This window comes from Odocoileus virginianus, chromosome 33, assembly GCF_023699985.2.
Source record: "Odocoileus virginianus isolate 20LAN1187 ecotype Illinois chromosome 33, Ovbor_1.2, whole genome shotgun sequence".
NCBI classification, from domain to species: domain Eukaryota; kingdom Metazoa; phylum Chordata; class Mammalia; order Artiodactyla; family Cervidae; genus Odocoileus; species Odocoileus virginianus.
The window spans coordinates 31,797,074-31,815,493 of record NC_069706.1 but is presented as its reverse complement, the minus strand read 5'-3'; the positions used below and the strand labels follow the sequence as shown (position 1 = coordinate 31,815,493).

Here is an 18,420-nt window from a genome sequence, read left to right as displayed (position 1 = left end):
TATGCTCTAAAGGCATGCTGGGCCAAGCTCTGCACTGGGTGCTTTAGGGCATATAAACAAGCCCGGGCCTGGTACCTGCCCTTCCCAGAGTCCTACTGTACTGGCCACACCTCCCCCAACACCCACATTCCCATACAGTAAGGGGGAGGTGAATTAAAGGTGGGCTTCAAGGGGATAGATGTCTTGTCAAACAGAGAAAGTGGGGAGGAACCAGAAAGGGGCAAAGGCATTAAGGTTAGTGCCTCGAGGGGTAAAGAAAAGGAGAACAAAATGCAGAGACCAACCACAGCCAGGCACCAATGAGTGCTGGAACCCAGCTCCTTCTCACCCCTGGGCTGCCACTTAGCCTCTGCCCTTGACTTCCCCCGGGGTGGAGGGGTAGGCGGGTAGCTGTGTCAGTCCTCAGATATTCCGGGAGACAGTTCCTGCCTTGGGAGGATGGTGCAGGGTTCGATCTGTACCTCGGGGACCACTGTTTCCAAACAAGCGTTGGAAGCAAATCACCAAGACTCCTGCGCCGTTTGTCCCCATCCGTTTTGGCCTCAAGACCGTCCAGGAAGACCTGGAGTTTGCAGCTCCGCTACACTGTCACCTCCTCATCCTGTCCACTTGAAACGTCACCTCCCCAGTGAAGTCTTCCCGGAAACTCCAGAAACCTCCCCAGCCCTCTCCGCAGCTTCCACCTCTCTCAGGGGTCTGGGGCATCCTTGTGAGCCGAGCAAGGCTGAAGGATGCTCTCTTCCGTCACACACGATGGAAGCGCCGATGGGTGCCCGGCGCCGAGGTGCGGGGCTGGCACGCCTCGGACGCCCAGCCACTGACCGCCTCTAGGAGCCGGTGGACGAGGTGCCTGGGCGTTTTCCGCCCGCCCGCCCCCTTGCGGCGCGGCGCCGCAGCCTGAGAAACGCGAGGCCGCGCGAGCGCCCGCCTGACCCCCGCCGCGCCAGGCCCCGCCCTCCCGCGCCCGCCCCAGCGCCGGCCCCTTTTGTTCCCTCCCGGAGCCGGGCCGCTCGCTCCGCTCCCGCTCAGCTCGGCTCCGGCTCCGCCGCCGGGAGCGCAGGCGGCGGCCAGGGCTGCCCGGCTCGGCGCCGCCCCGCTTTCCTGCCGCCGCCCAGCCGGCCGCACACGCGGCGCGCGAGGCCCGGACCCGGAGCGCGAACGCGGAACCCCGGCGCCGGGAGGGGCTGCAGGCGGTGGGCAGCGGCGCGCGGGGAGGGGGGCCGCAGCATCCTCTGCCCCCGCCGGTGCCTCGGCTCCGGGAGAGGACGGGGGTCGGGCGCCCCTGCCTCCCGCCGCTCCGCCTGCTGCTGGAGGGGCGAAGGTAGGAACAGCCGGACGAACCCCGAGGGAGGGGGCTTGCCGGGCAACAAAGGACCGAGGGATTGCGGGAGGCGGCGGTAGCCCCGGGCCTGGTCCGGAGCCGGGCGGCCGACCCGGAGGCATTGTCGGGGCGTGAGGGGAGGCCGAAGGGGTCGGGGCCCGGCGGGTGGGCGTGAGCGGGAGCTCGTCTGGGTGCACCCCCCGCCCCAACTTCCCCGTCGCCTGCAAGCGAGGAGGGGGCGCTGCCGGCGTTGGGGAACCCTTCCCGAGCTGCGGGTCCCCTCGGTGGAGGCATCCCCAGCGCCCTCGGTGCCCCTAACGGGGTTTCGGCACAGATGCTAGGGAGCCGCCCGTCGCTCCTTCCAAGGACAGCGCTGGGCGGCTGGACTCGCCGCAGGGCTCTGGGCTCCCAGGCCCCGCGCGGGGGATGGGGGGAGCTGAGCCTGGTGGGCGCGGCCACACGGCCCTTCTTCTCCAGACCCGGGGTCTGGGAGGACACGGAGCCCCCGCCCCACGGGCTGTGGTCGCCTGGCCAATGCCCTTTGCAAAACTTGGTTAAAGTGCATGGCGCAGGGGGAATAGAAGGATGAGGTGGGGCGTCTTCCCGCAGGGGTTCCCCCCCCCCCCAGGCTGGCGCTGGTGGCTGGTGAGGCAGCACATTTTCTGCCCTCCCTACGGGGAGGGGCCCTGGCCGCCCTGAGGATGCTACAGCTGGGCCTCCAGGGCCCGCCCGTTTGGGTCCTTTAGGCGGGGCCTGGGCGGGGCAGGGTGCCCACTGGGCACTGCCACGCAAGCCCCAGCCCCACCCTGGATAAGAGGGAGCACCTGGGGGGAGGTCACCCACCCAGCTGCGAATTCCCCAACCTCTGATTTGCCGCCTCTTCCCTTCTGAGTGAGAAGTGGGAGGTCCAGTTTGGGGAGGGGGGGCTGCCCTCGCTGCTGTGAGATGCCCAAGGGAGGCCCATGGGGGATGGTGTTGGCCCAGGGATAGCAGGCAGAGGAGGAGGAGGGTGCTGGGAGGACCACGTGGGGGCAAGACTCCGCACCAGTTGTAGCGTAAACAATGAGCCCTTCATTCATCCAGCTGCAGTCACCTGGCGCAGCACTGCCCCCATGGAGCACAACCCAGCATCATTGGTGGAGCACAGTGATGGGGGAGCTGGGAGCATACCTGGAGGATGGGGTGGAGCAGGAAGCTTGGCAGAGCCCAGCAAAGAAGTTTGCTGCCAGGATCCCAAAGGTGGGGGCTCAAGGGAGAGGAAATAGCATGGGCAAGGGGAGGGAGTCAGAAAAAGAGGCAAGAGACTGGCTGGTGGGTCAGAAGAGCAGCAAAGGATTTGGGTGACTGGGGCATGACGCCCTTCTCCATAAGCCCAGGATGCTTTGGCATCTGCAGTCCTGGCCTGGGAGGGATGGTGGGACTGGTGGAGGGGGATGGGCTCGAGGGGAGTTTCAAAGGCAGAAGAGTCTGGCGGAGGAGACCTGGGGGGAGCCTTAGCAAGCAGGACTGTACACCTGTGGGTCCCCAGGTACAGCCAGCAGGCTGGGAAGGAGGTGCCTGGAATTCCGTACCCAGAGCCTGAAGTCGCAAGTGAGGAACCCACTCGCAGAGGCAGCAATCCTTTTTCAGCATCTGCTCTCCCCTCTGGCAATTAAGTTTGACTGCTGGAGCCTGACAGCCTGGGTTCAAAGCCCAGCCCTGCCACTTACTAGTTGTGTGACCTCAGACAGGTCGTGACACCTGTCTCTGCTTCAGTTTCCCCATCTGTAGCATGAGGATACTCCTTTTAGGGCTGTTGAGAGAATTGGATGGATAGGTAAATGTGCGTGAAGCGTGTATACTGCAGTGGAGAGAATGCCTGGTGTTTGCTGTCACTGCTGTCAGGGTGGGCCCTTCAGCCTCCATCTACACCCACGAGTGGCCCAGCCCGGCCCGGCCCCTCCCCAGCTGTTTGTCCACTGTCAGGCAGTCCTGCCTGTTAGCCTCGCCCCAGCCCCTGCTGTTCTCTGCCTCAGCGCAGCCTCCTCCCTGGGCTGTTCTCTGTTATGGTCCAGCCTCCCTTGGTGATGCCATTCTTGCTCCCTCTGCTCTGGCCCATGAGGTGGGGGACAGTTTCCTCTTGACCCCTCTGTCCCTAGAGCTGCCACCCTAAAGATTGGTCCTGCCTTCTTGGTGCCATCCCCCCACCTCTGCTTCAGCGCCCAGAGGAGGGAAGCTGTATTCTTGACGCTCTGGTTCCCTGTTATCTTAGTCTGAGCAGTTCTAACAAACGACTGCAGACTGGGTGGCTTTAAACAACCCATTTACTTCTCACATCTCTGGAGGCTGGAAGGCTGAGATCCACGTGTCAGCATGGTTTGGGTGAGGACCCTTTTCCGAGTTGCACTTATTTTTGTGTTCTCAAGCTGTAGAGGGGCTCGGAGCTCTGTGGGGTCTCTTTTACAAGGGCACTAATCCCATTCAGGAGCACTCCACCCCCCGACCTAATCACCCAAAGGCCCCACCTCCTAACACTGTCTCCCTAGGGGATAGGATTTCAACTTATGAAGCTGGAGGAGGGAGGTCACCTTCAGACCAAAGCACCTGCCTAGTGGTCTTTGGGGAGAATGTCAGCCTTTGTTTAGGTTAAAAAACAGCAACAACAATGCATACTGAGTGCTTACTCTGCCAGGAACTGTTTTAAGCTCTTTGAACGCGTGTCTTAGTTTGTAGATATCTTGATAACATTGCTTATATTTTATGGATGAGGAATTCAAGACGTGGAGAGGTTTCCCTGTTTGCCCTCCACGGATTTACATTTATTTATTTATTTTGCTGCTCCGGGTCTTAGTTTCAGCATGCAAGCTCTTTAGTTCCCTGACCAGGGATCAAACCCGAACCCTCCGCATTGGCAGCTTGGAGTCTTAGCCACTGGACCACCAGGGAATTCCCTCCGTGCATTTACTGAGCACCTGCGGTGTGCCTGGATGACATAACTTCCTTCCACCACCCCGCCTGCCCACCTATCTGGTTCACTTCCTGAAAGTGAGGTTTTTGGCCATGACTTCCTCAGACATCTCCATCCCGCGGGCTCAAGTTCAAAGTCCAGACCCTCTTTGGTTCTCAGGGCCTGCTCCCAACTGGCGGGGCCCTGCCTTTTCTATACCCAGGGCCTCACCTTTTATAAACTGTCTAGTGACCTGGGCTTGATGGGCAGGCCTGGCTTTGAGCTGGGAGAACGGGGAGGCCCCCCCCCACCGACACCTCTCTTTGGATTATTCTGTGGCTGTGAACAGGGACCGCCTCCAATTAGGTTAAGTGAAAGGGGAGTTGAGAGGAAAGGAACTTTGCAGGAAACAATTGCAGGCGGCCTGGCTCCCCCAGGACCTGGGAAGCCGGCAGGCAGCTCCTCCTCCGGCCTTCCTCTCTCTGGATTTCATTTGCTGTCCTCTCCTGGTGCCTCTGTCGCGGCTTCTCTCTCTGGGTTGCTGGGGTGGCCGCCCCGAATGGTGGCTTCAGCTAGAGGCCACAGGACCACCCAGGGGGTGCTCCCCTTAGTCTCTGGGTGCCGGAGAGCCGGATGGGCCCAGCTTGGGTGAGGGTGCCCACCCCATCTGCTGGGCTGCTGGAGGGCAGGCCGCGCCATGTCTGGGTCTGCGGGTGAGGGGCAGGGCTGGGCACAGCTGGTACGGGGTTATGATGTAGGGTGTGTGGGCTGCAGGGAGGACAGGGGAGTGGGGGGCTCACCATCCCTGGGAGCCCACTGCAGGCCTCCCCACCCGGGCTTGGGGCACCAGGGGACTGGGGTCAGGCGGGGGGCGGGTGCCAGCAGGGGACCCACCTCAGCCCATCTCTCCTTTCTTTGCCGGGGGTACAGAAACAGTAACACAGAGCTCCTGTTTTCAGAGGAAATGCTTCAGAACGATAATGAAACATTTCCCCTCTGAATAGAAAGTAGAGCATAGCAGGTGGTTTTGATTAACGAGGCTTGAGTTTGGGGCCACGTCCACTTACTGGCTGCCGTCTTCACGGAGCGCCCTGGCTTCGACCCTGGAACGTACCTCTGACTTCAGCCGCAGCCCAGAGAGATGCTCACCCCTATTTCATTTCCATCTTCGCCTTTTTGGTCTCTTCACCGGGAGAGGGGAAATTTGGAGCTCACGATGAGGGCCTGGTTTTCCAGTCTCTCGTCCCTAAAGGAGGTGATGCAGGGCTGATCCGCTCCTCCTCGCCCCCAGCCTGGCCTCAGCTCCGCTCCCGGGTGCCCCAGCCTCACTCTCCAGCATCCAGCGTGGTGGGTGGGAGTGGGTGATGGCTGAGCGGAAGCCAGCCCCTCAGCGTGGAGGGAGCAGAATGCACCTTAGTTTCAGACCCCGCCTTCAAGAGGCGTTTGTCAAATCGGGAAGATGTAAGCACCCTTCCTGAAAGTATAAATGACATCAGTACCTTTATGGAACATTTTTAAGGCCAGAGTAGAAGAGCCTCCATGCTCAATGGGGTCACTGCCCCTGAGAATGGTTCAAGTTCCCGAGGGTGACTCGGAGGCAGGGCACGGCGTGGGTGGGATGGCCGAAGGGGCTTTCTGGGGGAACAGGACTGCGCTGTGTCCTGAAGGATGGGCAGACTCGGGGTCGATAAGGAGCGCCTTCCTGAGGGGCACAGAGAAAAGTGAAGGAGAAGTTTGGGGGCAGAGGGGCATTTAGTGTCTGGCCTGGGGGCTCAGTATGGAGCCCAGCATTCTTTCAGGCCCACTGTGAGGTAGGGCATCTGGTTGTAGGACCCTCCCTGCGATAAAGGAGGAAATGACATTAGGTGTTTTCTGATTTTTTTTTTTTTGCTGCCTTGTATCCTGATTTTGGGGGGCTTCCCAGGTGGCACTAGTGGTAAAGAACCCGCCTGCCAATGCAGGAGACATAAGAGATGCAGGTTCCATCCCTGGGTCGGGAAGATCTCCTGGAGGGGGACATGACCACCCACTCCAGTATTCTTGCCTGGAGAATCCCATGGACAGAGGAGCCTGGCAGGCTATAGTCCATAGGATCGCAAAGAGTAGGACACGACTGAAGCGACTTGGCACACACACATGCGTGGCACATATCCTGATTTCGCTCCTGCTGTTCCCTCTTCTGCTGTAGACTGTTCCCTGCCTAAGTTCATCTGCTTGTAGGTTCACTCGCTCAGCCCGCATTCAGCTTCTCTCTGACTGAGGGCTGCGCTGGGCACTGGGAATGCAGAGCGGAGAAGAGAAGATGCCCAGAAGGGTCTCCTGTGTTCTTTGTCCAATTCCAGAAAGGACTTGAGGTGATTGACAAAGATAAACGCAGTCTAACAAGATGGAAAAGACGTGAGACAATCGGGGCAGGGGCAGCCTGGGTTAGCAAACATCAGATGAAGCCGGAGGGGCTGCGGCACCTTCTCTTGGTAGTAATTTGACCCAGCTTTCTAGGAGCCAGATCCAGGGGACATAAAGAGTTTGGAGTGGCTTTGCATTGTCACATTATCTTGTGTAAGCCCCTGCTATATATAACATGAAAGCCTGAGTGAGGGGCAGCAGGTCCTGGGAGGGAGTCCGTGGCAGAGGGAGGGGAGGACTGCAGCTGCCTTGTGATCTTAATAACCCTCCTCCCGGAGGCTTCTTAGCAGCAGCTGCAGCGGAGCTGAGAGCTGGGGCTGATGCTCACAGCCAGTCCCCTCCACGAGGGCCAGATGGGCTCTAGGGGAAGGGGTGAGACCCCAGGAACCAGGAGCCCAACTGGTCCCTGCTGGAGAATCCCCATCCTGCGAGGATGCCAGGGAATCTGTGATACAGGGGTGTGCAGAGAGCTCCGGACACACCTGCTGGGCCCCAGGACTTGGCTAAAGGATGGAAGAGGGGTGAAGGGCTTCCCAGGTGCTGCTAGTGGTAAAGAGCTCACTTCATGCGGGTTCAATCCCTGGGTCGGGAAGATCCCCTGGAGGAGGGAATGGCAACCCACTCCAGTATTCTTGCCTGGAGAATCCCATGGACAGAGGAGCCTGGCAGGCTGTAGTCTATAGGGCCGCACAGAGTCGGACACGACGAAAGCGATTTAGCACGCGCACAGGAGAGGGGTGAGAACATTCTGGCATAGCAGGCAACTGGCTGGGGTGTCTTCAGGAGCAGGGAGAAGCTCAGGGAAGCTGGAGCTCAGGGCGCTGGGTGGAAGGGGCCCAGGAAACGGGCCAGAAGCAGGAGGGAGCTGGCAGACACGCTGTGGACTGTGGTCTCAGCACCCAGGGCCGTGGGGCGCCCTCCTGACCTCCTGCTTCAAACTGTGCCCTTGTTCTCCCAACCCAGTGCCTGGAGGAGCGTTGGTCTCAGTTCTGAGGAAGTCAAGAGCAGTGGTTAAGGGGGACTTCCCTGGTGGTCCCGTGGTTAAGACTCCATGCTTCCAGTGCAGGGGGCACAAGTTCCATCCCTGGTTGGGGAACGAAGATCCCACATGCTGTGCAGCATGGCCCCAGATAAATAAGTTTTTAAAAAGATCAGTGTTTAAGAGCGTGAACTCCACGGCGGGGGGACCTGAGTGGGAATCTCACCTGCCACTGCTCAGTTGTATCATCCCCAGCAAGCGACCTGCTGGCTCTGGGCCGCAGTTTCCCGGCTAGTAAGTGGAACTCATGACAGCATCGTCTTCACGGGCTTGCTGTGCACAGATTAATATCTCTAAAGGGCTTAGACGTGCCTGCAGCAGAATGAATGTTGCAGGTCTGTGATTCCTTGGGCCGAAACAGCTTGGCGGGGGATAGAGCCCCAGCCCACCTGGACTCTGGCACCCAGCACGCCACCCAGGTTCACAGTGCAGAGCACAGCTGCAGTGGCCCAGCCCTGGACTGGGGGCGATGCTCAGCAAGTTCTGGTTCCTGTTGTTGTTGACAGTGATAATAGCCGTGCCAGCTCACGAGAGCCTCTCAGGGCAGCAAGAGCTGGTATTCTGAGAGTAGGCTTCAGTCTCTGCTTGATTGCTCCCAGTGACAGGGGGCTCACTACCTGATTCGTTGCTTGTTGGACTCACTGGTGAGCAGTGGCTGTGTGCCAGGTGCGCTTGGCTCTGGGATTCTAGAAGAATGTGAGTTGGTCAGAATGTTGACTTACTCCTCTCTCTGGAGATCACTCCAAGCTGGCCAGTGAGCGTGGCCATAGGGTGTTACAAGCTGTCATGGGCCTTCAACTCAACATGAGAAGGATGTTGGAGGCGTGCATGTGTGCATACTAAATCACTTCAGTTGTGTCCAACTCTTTGCAACCCTACCGACCGTAGCCCACCGGGCTCCTCTGTCCATGGGATTCTCCAGGCAAGAATACTGGAGTGGGTTGCTTGCCCTCATCCAGGAGATCTTCCCAACCCAGGGATCAAACCTGCATCTCTTGTGTCTCTTGCAGCCACAGGTGGGTTCTTTACCACTAGTGCTACCTGGGAAGCTGATGGAGGCAGAGGAGGGCGTTTAATTCATTCATGTATTCCTTAAACATCGTTTGAGCTCCCCTGTCGGTTGGGCGCTGTCCTAGGTACCAAGAGCCTGCAACAAACAAGATACTCTAAGAACCTGCCCTTAAAGCTTTCTCAGTGAGAGAGGCCAGGGATCTTGCCAGTGGATGAGAGGAAGGGATTCTAGCAGAAGGAGCAGAGTGTGCAAAGGAGATGTGACAGACTGTGTGTGGCTGTGCCTGTACGTTGGTGATATTCCGCCAGAATTTGGTGACTGGGGGGCATTGATAGGGAGTGCCTTCCTGGAAGCAATAAAAGAAAATACAGACTTTGAGGGCTTGTTAGTCACTGACCTCACCTCTGGGGCCACTAAATGCTGCCACGCCTCCCCCGTTCTTTGCACTGCCCCCCACCCCCCATCAGCAGGCCTGGCTGGCTCTTCAGAGGTGTAAGTAGTACCCATGGACCCCTGGCTGGTTCATCCCTTCTCCATGCCACCCACATCCTGGCTGTTCATCGTGGGCCCTGATTGGTGTCCCCTCCTCTCGTGTGGGTGAGGAGACAGGCTCTGACCTCAGCGGGCTCAGCCTCCCCCTACCCCCTGCCTACAGGGGAAGGCCTGGGAGTGAGAGGATGCTGGGATGGGAGTCAGCGTGTCTTCTTTAGGGAAGAAAGCTGGTGCTGGAAGGCTGTTGAGCACAGAAACCCTCGGTGCCAGGTCCTGGGAGCTGGAGCCCCGTGGGGCTGGAGCCTGCCTGTCAGCAGTCCACAGGCCCTTGGGGGAGTCAGATGCGTCAGTGGGTCCAGATGGTTAGGTGCTGGCTGGGGTCATCTGCAGGGTGGGGGAGGCCCCAGAGCAGTAGGGACCACACCTGGTATGATGATCTGGGCCTGCCCTGCCTCCTCCACTCCTGCTGCCACTCGCCCCAAGCCCAGGGAATTGAAAAAAACAACAAAAGCCTTTTTGTTGAAGTACAGCATCCATACGGACAAGTGTGTGTATCATGAGTGTAGTATTTTGTCAAATTTTCTCAAACTGAAATACCTCTGTAGCACTCAAAGCCAGAATCAGAACCTGCTAGCTCCCCCAGAGCCCCTCTTGTTTTTCCTTCCGGTCTACACCCCTGACCCAAGGGTGACCCCTTTCCCAATTTCTGGTACCATGAATACATTTTTGCCTGCCTTTGAACTTCTTTTTAAAAACTTTATTTATTTTTGGCTGCACTGGGTCTCCGTTGCTGTCTGCGGGCTTTCTCTGGTTGTGGCGCGTGGATTTCTCACTGCAGTGGCCTCTTGCAGAGCACGGGCCCTAGAGCATGCAGGCTTCCGTAGTTGTGGCTCACAGGCTCAGTTGCCATGCAGTATGTGGGATCTTCCCGGACCAGAGTTCAACCTGGTGCCTCCTGCATTGCAAGGGGGATTCTTAACCCCTGGACCAGCAGGGAAATCCCTGACCTTCCTTTTTTTTTTTTTTTTTCTGACCTTCCTTTTAAATGGAAGCATATGATCCACAGCTGCCCTCTTTCACTCAAGATTCACAAGGCTCACACATATTGTTGCATGTATTTGTAGTTCGCTCATTCTCATTGCTGTGCTTCATTCCGTTGTGTGAGTAAACAACCACTTATTTACTCACTCTGACGGTGGTGTATATTTGGGTTATTTTCAGTTTGGGGATATTAGGAATAGTCCATGTCTCCTGTGTATGTACGTACACTTTTCTGTGGCGACATAGCTCGGAATGGGCTTCTTGGGTAGCTCTAGTGGTGAAGTGCCAACGCAGGAGACATAAGAGATGCTGATTCGATCCCTGGGTCGGGAAGATCCCTTAGTAGAGGGCATGACAACCCACTCTAGTTTCTTGCCTGGAGAATTCCCATAGACAGAAGAGCCTGGCAGTCTACAGTCCTGGGGTTGCAAAGACTCAGACACGACTGAAGTGACTGAACACGCATTCACACATAGCTAGGAGTGGGATTGCTGGGTCACTCTCAGCTGTGGTGTGTAACGCCAGACTGTTTTCCACATTGCTTACACCAATTTCCACTTGTACTAACAGTGCACAAGCATTCCAGATATTCCACATCCTCACCAACACTTGGGGTCCATGCTTCCTTTTTATACATTCCAGTGGATGTAGTGTTGTCATGGTGACTAATGAAGGTGAACTTCTTTCCATCTGTTTATTGGTCATTCAAATACCCTTTTCTGGGGTGAAGTGCTTGGTCAAGTCTTGTTGAGTTTTTTCTCACTTGATTTGATGAATTTTTTCCATATTTTGAATAGGAATCCTTTGCAGAATACAGGAATTACAAATTCATTCTCTCTCTCTCCTTCCCCCCCACCCCGGTGGTATCATTTGAGTCACAGAAACATATTGTCCAGTTTGTCCATCTCTTCCCTTTTAGCACTTCCTGTGTTGAAATCTCTGCCTTACTCCAGCGTTAGGCAGATCCTCTTTCATGTCTTCTAAAAACCGTATTGTTTTACCTTTCACGTTCAGATCCTGCCCTCTGTCTGGAGCTGATTGTCGTGTATGATGTGAAGCAAGCATATTAGTTTCCTGTGGCTCTTATAACAAATGACCACAAACTCAGTGGTTTAAAACAACACAGATGTATTATCTTACACTTCTGGAGGTCAGAAGTCTGACATGGATCTCACCAAGCTGAAATCAGGATGTCAGCAGGGCTGCATTCCTTCTAAGAATTCTAAGGAAAAATCTGTTTCTGGAAACCTTTTCCAGCTTCTTAGAGGCCACTTGCATTCTTTGGCTGTCAGCCCCTGCCTCCATCCTCAAAGCCAGCAATGTCGGACCAGGTCCTTTGCAGGCAGTCATCTCTCTGCCTCTGTCTCTCCTGCCTCCCCTTTTCACCTATAAGGACCCTCGTGCTTACATTGAGTCTGCCTGGATCATTCAGAATAATCTCCTCTCAGGTCAGCTGATTAGCAGCTTAGCTCTATCTGTAGCCTTAATTCCCTTTTGCCACATAAACTGAAATATTCACAAGGACCAGGGTGAAGCCATTATTCTGCCAGTCACAGAAAGGATCATGGGGTTTTTTTGATGTTGTTTTTCCCCCCTCTTGGCTATCCATTTGATCCAGCACCACTTATTGTAAAGACTCTCCTTTTGCTCAAGGGTCTTTTTGAGTTGCTTGTGCAAATCCCAAGCCAGGGAGGAGGCCCAGGACACTGGGTTGGGGAGGAGAACCCAGGAGATGGGTGGCTCTCCTGCAGCTGCCCTGGCCTTCATGGGTTAGATGGAGCTGCCATGGAAACCAGAAGGGAGGGAGGCAGTAGTGAAAGACGACTGGATCAGCATCCTGGCCGGGGAGGCAGGATACCAGAGCCAGTTCCTTCCTGTTGCCCTGATGGCTGGGTGACGTCGGCAGCCCCGCCCTCCCCCGTGACCCCAATTCTGTCTTATCTCAAGGACCTTCTTGCCCAGCACAGCTCTTCTTCATTTGGGCAGTTGTCTGTTACTGTCCTGTTCACTTCACATTTCTGTCCTGGGCCTCAGTTTTCCCATCCCGTGAAATGGGAATAAAGGTGGGTCAGGGGGCAACTAGCCCTTCCCTTTGGGCCTGATGGGGGACCCCATCCAGCAGAGTCAGGCTAATGCCTGCCCAGTGTCCCAGACCAGTGGTGGGAGGATCCAAGCTGTCTGGTCACTGAGTCTGGGGGCGTGGCCACACAGCTAGGGTTGGGGTTCTGGGGCCATGGCTGTGCCCTGGTTCTGAGTATGCCAGCTGCGTGTGTGTGTGTGTAATGCAGGGAAGTATATCCACATTCCTTCCCCTCCCTGGACTGGCAGGGCAGGGAGGGGAAGCCCTGATCCCCTTTGCTGGGAGAGAGGATCTGAACTCCAAGCCCAAGGGGAGATGGCCACACCCCAGTCTGTCCAGCTCAGAGAGGACTGACAGGCTGGCCGCTCCCAGAGCTCTGCAGTCGCCCTGGTAGTGGGCAGGACAGGGAAGATACTGACTTACAAAGAATTGCATTCCCAAGCTCAGGGGCTGTGAGGATGGCAGGATGGCAAGCAGGTGGGACCACATCCCGGCCTTCTGAACTCACCCCTGCTTGTGTCTCCCCCTGCAGGTACCAGGGAGATGGGGAGTCGACCAGGGCTCTTAGGTCTGCCTGTCCTTCCCTCCTCAGTCCTGTGGGTGCGCCTGCCCTGTCATCTCCCCAGCTTCGTCCTCTCTCCCCCCTCCTTGAAGCCACATCAGCTGGTTTAGCCTGGGTTCCCACCCTAGCGCAACTGTGAGGCTTGGGCCGGGTCCCTTCCGCACGTTTTGAGTGGCTGCCAGGCATCCCCAGGGCAACTTGGACCCCAAATCGCCCACTACTGCCCCGTCCTTCCTGCCGCTGGCCGGCGGCCATGTGAATGTTGGGCTGTGGTCCCCGCCGACTGGGTGATGGGTGTGGGGCGGAGGGACACAGGCAGATAGGCTCCACCTCCCCGGCCCTCCCAGGCTTCAGGGACGGCTGCTGTGAGCTGGCAGGACTCTCAGGGAGGGTGCCTCACTCTCCACTTGACTGTGGGGATTCCAGCTTCACCACTGGCTGAAATTTCCTGAGCCTCAGTCACATGCAAACAAATGGGCCTCCTTCCCCAGCAGGATGGGACGGGTACCGGCTGGGTGGAGGCTCATGGGGGTGGTGGTCACACTGGATTTGGGGGTTGGGTATCACTGGGGTTCTAGTGCAGGTGTGAGTGTTGGGGTGCCAAGTGGGGCAGGGCTGGGGGCACTCATACCATGCTTGTATAAGGGCCCACCACTTGGAGCCTGGGGTTAGCACCTGGGGTTCACTCTGTTTGGGACCTGCCCCCCATTCCTCTTGGTGGGTGTGCATGAGAGGGTGTAAACTTTTCTCTCCCTCTCTCCTTGTGTCTATCTTTAAAAAAATTTTTTTTTAATTTAAAAAGCATTTTGAGGGATTTCCCTAGCAGACCAGTGGTTAAGAATCCACACTTTTATTGCAGGGGGCACGGGTTTGATCCCGGGCTGGGAAACGAAATCCTGCATGCCTCACCAGGCAGCCTAAATATAAATAACAATCAAATTTTAATGTTTTGAAATATTTTTAGGCACTCAAAAGAATAGACAGGGCATAGTGAACTCCCATGTACAACATGCAGGACTGAAAGAAGCAAATCTTACAAATACTAGTGAAGCAGGAATTGTGTGTGGTGGTCCAGTGGCTAAGACTCTGCACTCCCAATGCAGGGAGGCCCAAGTTCGATCCCTGGTCAGGGAAGTAGGTCCCACATGCCTCAGCTAAAAAGATCCCACATGCCACAAGGAAAATTGAAGATTGAGAATGCTGCATCAAAGACCCAGCTCAGCCAAATAAATAATGAAAAGTGAAAGTGTTACTTGCTTAGTCATGTCCAACCCTTTGCAGCCCTACAGACTATAGCCCACCAGGCTCCTCTGTTCATGGGGATTCTCCAGGCAAGAATACTGGAGTGGGTAGCCATTCCCTTCTCCAGGGGATCTTCCCAACCCAAGGATCAAACTCAGGCCTCCTGCATTAAAAAAAAATAGATATGAAGCTCCCACTTGCCCCGCCCCAGCCCCACCCCTCAAGCCACATTTGCTGGGGGCGCTGTGGGTCAGCAGCACAGAGTTGCCTCCTGGATGCTCGGCCAAGGTCCGTGGTTGGGTCTCCTCTGCACCCACACGGCTCCCTGCCCCCCCCCACTGTCCCAGTGCCCACTGGTGGGCCCTACCCTGAGGCCTTTCCAGCAACTTGGTATCACCTGGCTCTTTGACTTTGCGCCCATCTGATTGGGTGGGAAACAGGATCTCCTGGCGGCTTGGATTTGCATTTCCCTGCGGGACTGGGGAGGCCCCACATGTCTCCTCGAAAGCTGGCCTGCTCATGCCCCGCTGTCATCGGGTGCCCTCAGCTCAGTGCCCGGGGTCCCTTTCTTCTTCCCCTCCAGCCCCTGACCCTGCACACCGGGTGGGTGCCCCAGACCCTCGTCACTTTACACCTAGCGTGTCCCCAAATGAGTGCCCCCCCCTTGCCCCAGCCCCTCCCTCCTCCCAGGTCCCTGCCTCCCGCCATCCTTTCCTTAGCCCTCCCTACCCCACCGCCTCCCACCCTTCAACGCTGTTTGCCACCTGCTTAGCATCTGTCCCCTCCAGCCCCTGCCTCTGTCTCAGTTCAGGCCTCCTGGAGTCCTTGTCTGTCGCAGCAGCCCCCACCCCCCTCATCCTCATCAACTCCTGGATGTTTCACTAAAATGCTCATCTGGACACAGAGTGAAGTGCGTGAAGAAGAAAAAAATATATCGTATATTAATGCATATATATATATGGAATCTAGAAAAATGGTACAGACGAACCTGTCTTTAGGGTAGGAATAGAAACGCAGACGTGGAGAATGGCCGTGTGGCCAAGGGGGGCAAGGGAGTCTGGGGCAGGTTGGGGGAGTGGCATTGACATGTGTACACTGCCCCGTGTAAAACAGCTGGGGAAGGGGCTTCAGGATGGAGGGGACACGTATACCTATGGTCAGTTCGTATCGATGGATGGCAGAAACCATCACAGTATTGTAAAGTCATTGTCCTCCGATTAAAATCAATAAATAAAAATAAATTGCTAGTGGGAAGCTGCTGTGTATAGCTCAGGGAGCACAGCCCCTGTTCCATGCTGATCCAAGGGTGGGATTGGCAGGGGGTGGGAGGTTCAAGAGGGGAAGGATACATGTATCCTTTACTTTGCTGTACAACAGAAACTAACACAACATCCTAAAGCAGTTATACTCCAATAATACAATTAAAAACAAAACAAATATTCTTCAAAGATGTAGAAAAATGAAACAGCAAAAAACTTTAAAGGATTTGATTAGAAATTCTCTGCATCGTATATACATACTTGACGTAATAAAACTGATTTCTTTGTGCCTTCCAAGAAAAAAAAAAAAAGGCCCATGCAAACGGTTGGATTCTTTGCTTGATGTCTTCCCTGGCACTTTATCCCCTCCTCGTCCGCATCCTAGTGTCCGGGCACCACTGGGAGACCCTCACCCCACCCCCACCCCCTGCCAGCCAAGTGTCCCTTTCAGTCTCTGGATACCCCTCACCCCCGCCCCAGTTTAAGCACTCTAAATCCTCAGCTGCTTGGTCGGCCTGGCAGGGTGGGGTCTGTGCCCCGCAGTTTCCCCAGCCTGGCCCCCATCCCCACCCCGTGCTCCCGGTTACAGCACGCTTCCTCCCCTCCCCCACCCCACCCATGGCATTGCTGTGGTCTCCGGCCTTTGTGTGAGTGGGCAGGGAGCCGCACTGAGTCCATCTCTGGCTGCCACGTGGCTCAGAAGAGCAGAGGGAGCTTTGGCACCCCAGCCGCGGGGATCCGTGGGGTGGGGAGGAGGCGCACCCCCCGCCCCAGCCACCTCTGTTGGGCGGAGGGGGAGGGTTGCCCTCCAGCAGGAGAGCCCAGGATGCGGCTGATGGCTGCGCTGAGGTCTGGTCCTGGGAGACCACTTCCTGGTGCCGCCTCCCGCGCCCTCTGGGCGACGCTGGCACGAGGGCATGGGCTTTCCACTGTCCTATTTGGCACCTTTCCCCGATCTGCCGGGCCGCACCCTGGGCCTCCGATTGGCAGAAAGTTCTTGGGCCCCATTCCTCCTCCCCCGCAAACTGCGGCCGGCCACCCCCGGGGACCGCTGAAATGGAAACCCTGAAATGCAGCCCGGTTTGTCTTCGGTCAATGGCGATTGAAGGCGACACAAAAGGGGTCTGTTGGTCTGAATGCCGCTCGCCCTCGCCCGCTTCTGCGATGCCCGCCTTGTCGTGGCCCCGGGTCCCAGGAGGTGGCGGCGTGTGCGTTCGGAGCCTGCGGAGAACATAACAGAGACCTGATCGTAGAGACGCCGCCCCTCTGCACAGCCTGTGTGCCGGGCAGAGGCACCCTCGTGGGGCTGCCTCCGCGGCCTCGCACGTCCGTGCTCCCCACGTGACAGCAGTGTGCCCTCCCATTTTACAGGTGATGCCGCTGAGGCTCACACCTGGCCAGGGCCCTACAGCTACTCGTGATGGGTCTGGAGTTTGGACTCCGTGACTGAAAGCAATATTTCCTCCCAGGCCTCCCCCATCGGCCGCAGCGTGGTCAGAGGCCAGCGTGTCCCCACGTCCCAGCTTTTCCCAAGAAACCCCTCGCTTCCTGTATCCCACGAGCCATAAAGTCATGAGTCATAAAGGGGGCGCCTCCCCCTCTTCCTGTTCCATTTCCCCCTCGCCGCGCGGGGGCGGGGATGGGGCTGGGGGTGGGCCGCTGGCCTCTCCTCCCCTGACCCCAGCCCTCCGTGGACTGGGTTACACCGCCTGGGTTCTGCTCCTTTCCGCCGGCTTCTCTGGTCTCCTTTGTCAGGGAGGCACGTGGGCGCTCTCCCCAGAGGCCAGGGGTCTCACAAATGTTATTCCAGGCCTGGTCCAGGCAGCGCCAGGAGGCGGGGCCAGACCTGGGTCTGACTCCCGTCCGGCTGCTGAGCTGTCTGTGGCTTTGGGTGCATCTTCGGGCTTCGCTGCCCATCGATGCTCACCTGTAGGATGCCCACTGCCTCACCAGGGCGTATAGCCTGGCACACAGTAGGTTCCTCATAGTGGATGCTCCTGGGTCATCAGGGCCTGGGAGGGCAGGAGGGCGACTATGGGAACCTCCAGAAGCCTCCCCGGAGAGCAGTATCCCTGGAGATTTGTTGTCCTCTGAGCCACAGCAAATGTGCTGTCCTATGGGGTTTCTGAATCATGAGCTCTGTGCCAGGCACTGTGCTAAGGCTGGGGTTCCCAGAGAGGAGACTGTGGCCCCACCCGGGGTGGCCCATGGGCTCCCGGGAGGCAGATGAAGATAAGAGAACAGTATCCTCTCTTCTTGGCTCAGTGTGTGATCCTGAAGTCTCTGTGGGTCAAAGGTCCTGGGGGACTTCCTGGAGGAGGAGGCATTGGGCCAAGTGTCTCGTATGTGGTTGGAATATGTGCAGTGAAGCAGGTGGGAGAAAAGGCACAGACAGAGTCTGGGATGCAAGGGAGTGTCAGGTGAGAGGTGAGGAAATGCAGGGTCATCGTCAGCAAGGCTGGCTGGGGAGGCTGGAATGCCAGATACAGCTTTGATGCCTGGTCCCTGTCTCAGAGGGCAGGCAAGCTAGTGAGCGGACCAGCTCCCTGAAAAGCCGCGGTGTCAGACAACCAGCTGGGCTGATCATTACAAGCCACTCAGTCCTGAAGCTTGGGCCCTGGGGAGGTGAGGGGAGCCTCCCGGGCCTTTCATTGATGATAAGCCAGTGTCATTAACCATTCAAGTGGTTCACCAAGCACCTGTAGGCACCAGGCCTACATCAGGACCAAGGATACCCCAGGAAACAAAACAGACTCAAGTCCTGTCCTCAGACAGTAGAGAAATACAAAGCAGGAGAGGGGTGGGCAGGGGTTGTACTCTTCCAAGGGGACATGGAGCAGGTGCTTGAAGGAGATGAGCAGCACACTGGATGTCTCCAGGCAGAGGCAACAGCATGTGCAAAGGCCCTGAGGCCAGAACATGCTTAGCATGAGCGAGTGTGGCTGGAGTGGAGTGGGTGAGGGAGGGCTATGGTGGGGTGTGTGGAGGGCCTGGAAGGCCATTTGCACTAACTTCTGTGGGGAGTCTTCAGGAATTTTAT

The 18,420-nt window shown here is 57.0% G+C and overlaps 1 protein-coding gene across 1 annotated transcript in view; it reads left to right on the top strand.

The window, feature by feature from the left end:
• Nucleotides 1-965: 965 nt before the first annotated feature.
• The window catches only part of CLIP2 (CAP-Gly domain containing linker protein 2), a 75,362-nt gene continuing 57,907 nt past the window's right edge, over nucleotides 966-18,420 (top strand). Inside the window, exon 1 of the mRNA XM_020896862.2 lies at nucleotides 966-1,321. The gene's annotated coding sequence lies outside the window, so the exon portion shown is untranslated. The remainder of the gene's footprint in view (nucleotides 1,322-18,420) is intronic.